This window comes from Triticum dicoccoides, chromosome 1B (genome assembly GCF_002162155.2).
Source record: "Triticum dicoccoides isolate Atlit2015 ecotype Zavitan chromosome 1B, WEW_v2.0, whole genome shotgun sequence".
NCBI lineage: Eukaryota > Viridiplantae > Streptophyta > Magnoliopsida > Poales > Poaceae > Triticum > Triticum dicoccoides.
In genome coordinates this window covers 576,222,535-576,231,184 of record NC_041381.1, presented here as the reverse complement: position 1 = coordinate 576,231,184, position 8,650 = coordinate 576,222,535, and the positions used below count along the sequence as shown (strand labels likewise).

Genomic DNA, 8,650 nt, shown 5'->3' with positions numbered 1-8,650 from the left:
CTATCAATGGCACGTCTAGCTCGCAATCCCTCCTCGCACCCCGTCGAAACTTCGAAACACACAAAATAATTTTATGAGGATGGCAATGCCTCGTATTTGGCTTCTATCATTGGGCATCTAACCGATTCATGTCCCCGTATTACCAAAGGACCATATGAGGGAATAATGTCATGGAAATCAATCAACCACGGTCACGTGACTAAAGTTCATCGACCGCCATGCACACCCGGACAATTGAACATTTCTCAGCAACATCCCATATTATTCGTCAGCACAAAAGAGCAGAGGAAGTGTATATACCAGACAATCTTCATGCATATTGACACCTTCCGTCCAAGACAATCGGAACTAACTGGGAAAGAAAAAGATGCATGCATACATGCAACAGCAATCTGAGATGATGGGAAAAAACCGACAGATCTTGAGAACTACATCAACAATATTGGGATCTAAACCTGGACACCAAGCAAGCAAGTGATGGACTGATTGGATACCTTGCAGTGGAGGCTCATGACGATGATGTAGCTGATCTTCTGGATGGTGTTTGAGGCGCTGCCTTTGATGCGAACCGATGATCTTCATTATCCACGTGAACATTATTTGTAGGAACTTGATGTTGCCAAAAAATAAACTACAATATTATTTATGATGAACAAACAAAAATCCCACTTGCTACTGGTTCCATATTAAGCTGGAAGACTGAACTCTGAAAACATGCAGCAAGCTCCCATAGATTTATCCAAGATGGATTACCCTATTATGACCTTGCTATTTCCGTTTATGTCAATTTTACCTCCATCCTCGGAGATTTTCTCCTGTAGAGTTCTCTTAATAGAGGAAGATGGTTGTCTCAAGGCTTATATGTACTACTGTCTACAGATTATATTACCTCCTTCCCAGAAGCTATTCTCCCATAGAGCTCGTTTAACAAAACAAGAAGATTGTCTTTGGGTTATTTCATAACCAGAAAATGCTAACAAAATAACCAATATGTCTGCATGTTATTAATTCTCAACCAGAAAATGCTATTATCTGAATAAGCTCCCATACAAATTATTAGTACTCGAGTAGAAAAAGAAGATCGTCTGCAGTTATTAGTTCTTGACTTGAACATGAATTGACTGGTATTCTGAAATTTTAATGATTTACCTTGAAGTTGTGATATGTCAATAGTCTAATCACTGCATGCGCGAGATAGGGCGGCAGCGTTCATGTGTGACGCGGCGACCTGCATGCGCAGCACTGAAGTTGTGAAATAATTTGTAAACTGCAGTAAGTAGAGTTGTAGACAAATTACCATTGCTCTAGTTATGCACAAATGAGATGAGATAATGGATTTTGCAACCGTTCAGAGGTCGCCGTTGAGTTGGCGACGCAGATCGATGGGCCGAAATTGCCTACCTAAGCACTCTGGTTCATCTATATGCTGATGCGCGAGCAGACAGGGTCTCGTCCACACATGGTTGTCGTCTCCAATCTGAGCCAGCCCGGGCCCGACGTCCTATAGGTACCGCGCGAGTGTTGCTGCCGTCCAGAATCGAGCGGCGACCTCGACATGACAGCATCTGGAGTTTGTCGGGTGGCTTCAGCATCGACGTCGAGGAGTCATGAGGCCATCAGGCGGCGTCTAGGCGCAGGGGAGACGGCATGGTGAGGATCCGGCGGCGCTGTTTCTCTCCACCCTTATATCAGATTGCATCCTGATCATATGACGTTGGATAGATCCTGGTGGAGCGAAGGGTGGAGGAAAGGGACGTAGGTTACGGGGGAGATCAGGGAAACAAATTAAAGCCCCCCAACTAATTATGGTTGGTTTCCAATAGAATTGATTGTGATTGAAATAAAACCGCTAGGTGCAAAAAAGAGGAAACCGGAGGAGGGAGGACGTACGAAGAGGAGGTGGGACGAACGAAGGGACGTAAGACGGGAGACGGAACACTCCGTTTCTTTTAGGGAATCATTTATATACGGCGCGCCGGCTGAAACTTGCGCCGGTCGGCCCCCCACGTACACGCACTGTATATGGGACCCACGCACCGCTCAATCACGCTGAGCCTTATCCCATCCCCTTGCATCGTCTTCCCACCACAGACATCTCTTTCGTCTTGCACGGCAATCCCCAATCATCTCCTTGCCGCACCTCGATTCTTCCTTTCTACTCCTCCATCCAAACGCATCGCGCATCCCACTGGCTCGGCAGCTCCACCGGTGCCAGAGGAGAAGTGCTCTCCTGCGCCGCGCGCTGCATCTAGTAACCCATCGGAGCCGGAGACGACGGCGACGAGCACCGGGTAGGAAGACGGCAAACACAAGGGCCAGATGCACCCCTCTCCATGGCCGTTCGCAGGCAGAGGTGTGCTCGTCGCCTTGTCCGCCGGCAACTGGATGCCTCCATGGCCGCCGCATCCATGGTTAGTTAGTCCCCATGGCCAAGCTGGAATCGACCACGGTGGCGACGAGTTTGTGCTGGAACCAGGTAATTTTTTTGCTGGATCCACCAATTTGTTTTGCTACAACCCTTTCTTTTTTTGCTACCATCCCCGTTTGATTTCGATGAACACTTTTTGCTGGAACCTCTTTTGATTTTTGCTGGAACCACTTCTTTTTTTGATGGAACCATCTTTCTCGGTTTGCAGCAAGTTGAGAGGATGATTGCCCCATCACTGCCATGATTTTTTGATACATCAAATTTTTGCTGGAACCTCTTTGATTTTTGCAGGAACTAGCATTTGAATTTGCTGCATAGGCTATGTTTATGCTGGGACGGCGACGGACGGCGGCTACATGTGTCTTTGCTGCATTTGTCTTTTTGTTGGAATTAGCAATTATTTTTGCTACAACAAGCCTCTGAAGAGCTGGAACCGGCAAGATTGCTTTTGTTTGCAGTCATCGGCAGCAGCGCATTTTTTGCTGGAACGCCATTTTTTGTTGTTGGAATAGGTTTTGGTTTTCGCTGGAACCGGTCTTATTTTCTGCTACAACGGGCTAATTGTTTTGCTCCAACAGATTACTGGAGTTTTTCTGTTTTGCTTTTCTTGCTGATTTTACTTTGCTACAATCGGCATGGGAAAAGCTTCAACCGTGAAAAAAAAAGCTTCAACCAGAGAGGGTGAGAAAAAGCTTGGACTAGCGAGAAAATAACTCTTCAACCAGGCGCACGCGAGCACGTGATGCCGGCCGGCTGCAGCCAGCGGGGCATGGTGATGCTGCATTGAGCGTGCTACGACGGAGCCGGCTAGTTGCTGCAACGACAGAGGCATCTGACGTGCTACGAGACGGCCCTGTCCCTATGTGGTGGCGGCTAGGTGCAACGACGACCTCTGCTAGATCCGGCGAGAACCGGTGCAGCGATGGCGGCGAGCCGGCGGGGCTTCGAAGTCAGCGGCAGGGGCGGCCATGGCGGGCTGCGTGCGTGTGGCGGGGTGTGCTGGAGATTTTTTTTGTATTGTTTTCCGCATGATGTATCAGAGGAGGGAAAAAAGAGGACCAGATCTGACGGCACTGGGAACTTTAATCGTACGGGTATGCGTTGACCGGCTCAATTTTGTGCCGGTGCGCCGGCGCCTATTACTCGACTTTCTTTTAGGTAGTAGAGAAGAGAAAAACGGTGACACTTTTATTGATTAATATGGTAATTCTTAGCTAATCTACACCGTTATAATTCGGACTCATGGGATTAACGGCTCTAATTTACTAATTAACGTGGTAATTTTTAGGAAGTTAATTAGTATAGGTATAGATAGATGTAATACAGTTCTCAGTGTTCTTGTACAGAAAGAAGTCGCGTTCGTTATTTGTGTTCCATGGTTGGGAATGGGGGCTTCTGGTGTCTGGTTCGTCATCGACGACAACCACCACGTGCTTCAGCTCACTGCTGCCGAGTCGATTCCAATAATTGAGCGGCAGGCCGTAACCAACAAAATATCTTCAGGAATGGCCTCGGCGGAGCACGGCAAGAAGCTGCGGATCCTGCTCGTCCCCTTCTTCGCCACGAGCCACATCGGCCCGCACGCCGACCTCGCCGTCCGCCTCGCCGCGGTCAGGCCTGACACCGTCGAGCCCACGATCGCTGTCACCCCAGCCAATGTCTCGGTTGCTCGATCAGCACTCGACCGGCACGGCCCCGCGGCGAGCGCTGCCATCAGGATAGCCACCTACCCGTTCCCGGACGTGGACGGCCTGCCGCCGGGCGTCGAGAACCTCTCCGCCGCTGCCGCGGGCGACGCGTGGCGCATCGACGCCGCTGCCATGGAAGGGACGCTGACGCCCCCCCCCTCAGGAGGCGCTCATCAGGGAGCGGTCCCCCGACGCTGTTGTCACCGATATCCACTTTTTCTGGATCTCCGTCATCGCGGACGAGCTAGGCGTGCCGTGCATCACGTTCAGCGTCATGCCCCCCTTCTCAACCCTCGCCATGCGCAATATCGCTGGCGCAATCGACGGCCTCTCCGATCAACAGGAGGTGGTCGTCCCTGGGTTTAGGCCCGAAGATTCGGATCCTAAGGACGGAGCTGCCGGAGTTCTTGAGACGCCAAGAGAGACACGACCGATTCAGCCCGGTCTTGGCGGGGCAAGCCAGGTGCTTCGGCCTCGCCGTCAACACCTTCTTGGACATGCAGCAGCAGTACTGTGAGTTGTACGCGCGCGTCCCGGCTGCGTGAAGCGCGCCTACTTCGTCGGGCCACTGTCACTGCCGTTGCCACCGGCCGGAGCAAGTGCCGTTGAGTCACCGTGCATCCGTTGGCTGGGCTCGATACCCAGATGCTCGGTGGTGTACGTATGCTTCGGCACCTACGCCTCCATCTCTGGAGATCAGCTTCGGGAGCTGGCCCTTGGCTTGGAATCCTCCGGCAAGCCGTTCTTGTGGGCGCTGAGGGCCGAGGGGTGGGCGCCGCCGGCGGGGTGGGAGGAGCGTGTCGGGAAGAGGGGGATGCTCGTCAGAGGGTGGGCCCCACAGACCGCCATCCTGGCTCATCCGGCCGTGGGGGCATTCCTGACGCACTGCGGGTCGAGCTCTCTGCTGGAGGCGGCGGCGGCCGGCGTGCTGATGCTGACGTGGCCGCTGGTGTTCGACCAGTTCATCGAGGAGAGGCTGGTCACGGACGTTCTCAAGATCGGAGAGAGGGTGTGGGACGGGCCACGGAGCACGAGGTACGAGGAGCAGCAGATGGTGCCGGCCGCGGCGGTGGCGCGGGCCGTGGCGAGGTTCTTGGAGCCTGGGGGAACAGGGGAGGCGGCGAGGGCTCGAGCGCAGGAGCTCGCCGTGAAGGCTCACGCCGCCGTGGCGGAAGGCGGGTCGTCGTACAATGATCTGCACAGGCTTATCAGCGATCTGATGGAAACACGGAAGATCTAGCCGAACCCATCGAGCAGGTGACCAAGTCGGACAGGTTCAGCGAGCTCGTGTCCAACGTGAGAGGAAGGAAGGGGAAGCAGAGAGATTGGTTTCCTTGGACTCGTGTGCGTGTCGATGGCGTCTCCTGAATTTGTTTCATTCTGTCATCCCGATTGCCTGAAAGCTCTGAAAGTGTTGCAAAGTGTTTGGTTTTGTAATTTAGGCGACATTTGCACAGCATCTGCAGATTATGATAGGCGATGTTAACCAATGGATAAATGGAGTTTTGTGTGGTAGCAAATGACAGAAATCAGGTGTTCAAAAGCTTGAGATTAACGCCCAACAATGACAGAAATCTGCTCTTTGCTCATCATGGCCCTCTTCAGCATTCAGAACAAAATGGAACGTTTTTTTTTCTTTTTGGACAAAAGGTAGGCAACGACCTTGCATCACCAACCAAACTAAACATTTTTTATTCCTTTTTAACGAAGGGAGGCGTGATGCAACCGAAGAATTGCACCGTATGCGTGGAGCCGTCAGTGAACTTCCCACTGGCAGTCTAGCGCCATTTTTCTCTTGGGGTCACAATTCCACCGATTGGACATACCATTGAATTGGCCGATAGATTCGACAATGAAGTAAGCCCTGAAGCATTTTCGCGTCCATTTGTCATTCTCCACGGCGGTTTTGATGGTCATAGTCCGGAGGGTGCAGTGCTTGAATGGTAAAGCTCTTTGAAGCTCTCCCGGTGTATCCAGGGGTCTGTCCTAAATTTTGGAAGTTTCTATTTGGTCTAATGTCGAAGGAAGCACAGTCGTTCGACCTTGCATTCTAACAACTATCGGCACACCAAAACATTACCCGGGCTCATTCAGCACCTCAGTCATCCCTGCTACTCGGACTCTGATTCATGATGCGTCTTATTCCCAAGAGATCACGCTTAGGCGTTCCAACGCCACATTTTATTCGGGGAAACACTTTCTATCTATAGTCTGATACTAGACCATCGTCAGACTTGTTGATTGCCGTCGATTCTATTTGAATCTAACGGTCATAGATTCATCATATCCTGTTGCTTCGTGTGCAAAAAGGAAAATCCCGTCGGCGCTTCGCTAACCACCCGCCCACACCGCGCGTATTCCCCTCCCCTAACCCCTCGCCCGCATCTGCTCCTCCCAACTCGCTTCGCGGAACCGTCGACGATGCCGTCAACTGCACCGCCCGTCCTCTTCGATTTCGCCATTTTCGTTGAACATGGCAGGCTCTCACCGCCCAGATCTCCTTTCTTCCCTCGCCTCGCACACGCCTCTCCTGAGTTCGCCATCAACCGCACCGACCGGCGCGTTCTGTCCGATCTCGCCACACACCAGCAGAATGGCTACTGGAGTACCACCCGCGACCCATGAATCAGCAGTTGCCTCTGTCCTTTCCCCCTCTCCTAAAGTCCCTCCTTAAAAACGAAGCTACCACATATTTTGTGCGTAGAGTATTATTGTATATATTGACTGATGTTGGGTGTGAAATTGCTCTTCCATGTATCAGCTCACTAAATCACCAATCAATCTATTTGGATTTGGTGCTCAGATCACCCACACGTGCCTATGTTGGTGCCAATCTTATATATTTTCTGTTTTCAGAAGCTTGTGCTTCCAACTTAGATGAGTAATGACCAGATAGCACTTTTTTGATGCTTCTTACTTATAGAGATTCCAAAGTATACTACATATGCTTCTACTATCTAGATAGTTTTCTTCTATAGTTTTTTTTTTGGTGAATTAGGTAGGTAGGTGGTAGAAACGTGCATCTCCATGTTGCTGGGTGTGTGTTTTATTTCCATTTGAATGTTCTATGCTTCAAATTAAGATGAATCATATTGACATTGCACGTTTTCATTTCCTTCTAGGAGGGTTAGGAGAGTCGTGGATCAGTGGGAGGATTTTCGTCTTCCCTTTTGCCTCTTCATTGTCTATGTTCGGAGAAGAAGGGGGCACACATGGTCGGTTGCACGAATTGGCCTCCTTACTATCCTCATCAAGGCTTTGTCCTGACTCTCCTCAAGTATGTTGAGATTGCATCCATGCTTCGAGCTTTCCAAGCTTCGTACATATAGTACTTGCATCATTGGTCCCTACAGTTTGCTTAATGTTTACCATATCAATGTTTCTACCCTGAGTCCAGTTTGCTTCATACATAGTCAACTTGTTCTTCTATGTTGTGTTTCGATTCGTTTCGATGCATCACACATGCTTGTAGGCGTCATGTATTTACTTAATCAACCACTAAATCATGTTTCCTAAATTTCACATATATTATGGGCAAGATGTATGTCACCCCTTCCTTGTTAATTTGCACGACTCTGCAGAAATCATTTTTACAACCATTTAAATAAAGATGCTTCCACTATACAAAAATTATGTTGAGATACTTGAATACGATGCATCCAATTTTCATGATTCATTTGTATCATACTTGTGCTTCTTCACGGTGCATAGTTTGCTTCGTACGCACCATAGTTATGCCTTCTTAATTTTGCATGGTTTACTTTATGTGCTTCTACATCATGTTGAGTTTGCTTCATTGCATGTTTCATATTGTTTCTTAGGCATCATCTTTTTATCCTAATCAAACTAATCATGCTTCCTTAATTTCTACAGGGCTAACGAGAATGTAAGATCATGCTTTCCCGACGGTGAGCGTGTCACGGTCATCGATGGTTGGCATGCAGTATGACATGAGATCGAGCATCTCCAGTGCCCAATGTTTTTTTCATCGTTTTGGAAGCAAACTAGCAAGACACGCACTCGGTTTTCCAAGGTCAAAGGTGTCTTTCCCTCGTTGGTGCCAGCGTTGATGCTCTTCATGGACTTTTGTGGCCGACGATGCGGACACCAACAGATTTGTGGGACAGAAGGAAAAAACAGATTTGTGGGAAAAAGGAAGCCACTAAGGCTAGGTCAGACACGGTTGATGGAGAAGGGCAGGGATGGACTGGGACGGGACCATAGCAGCGGTGCCACATATATGGTAGGCAGGAAGTGTACATGCTATGTATACAAAGCAAGTAAATTGCTTGTAGGTCAAAAAATATACAATCTAAACACAATGGGATCGTCGCTGAAAAATAAAGGAAGCGCACCACATGATACTGCTTGGGGAGAAAGACAGCTATGAATTATGAAGCATATATTTTATATGAGGAAAATGAAAACATTTGTATTTCTTGGAATCACGTCCCTAATTTGCTGGAAGCATGTGTTATGTGTACTTATGATAATGGTTATTTCGTGTAAAAAAATTGTCTTATATATTTAGATC

General features: G+C 49.2%; 1 long non-coding RNA gene and 1 pseudogene across 1 annotated transcript; both read left to right on the top strand.

Annotated features, from left to right (window-relative positions):
* Nucleotides 1-2,031: 2,031 nt before the first annotated feature.
* LOC119348870 lies at nt 2,032-3,658 on the top strand. Its single transcript, XR_005169144.1, has 2 exons — nt 2,032-2,476; nt 2,720-3,658. It is a non-coding gene; the product is annotated as an uncharacterized LOC119348870 (long non-coding RNA).
* A 274-nt stretch (nt 3,659-3,932) lies between these two features.
* LOC119348869 lies at nt 3,933-5,679 on the top strand (annotated as a pseudogene).
* The last annotated feature ends 2,971 nt before the right edge of the window (nt 5,680-8,650 follow it).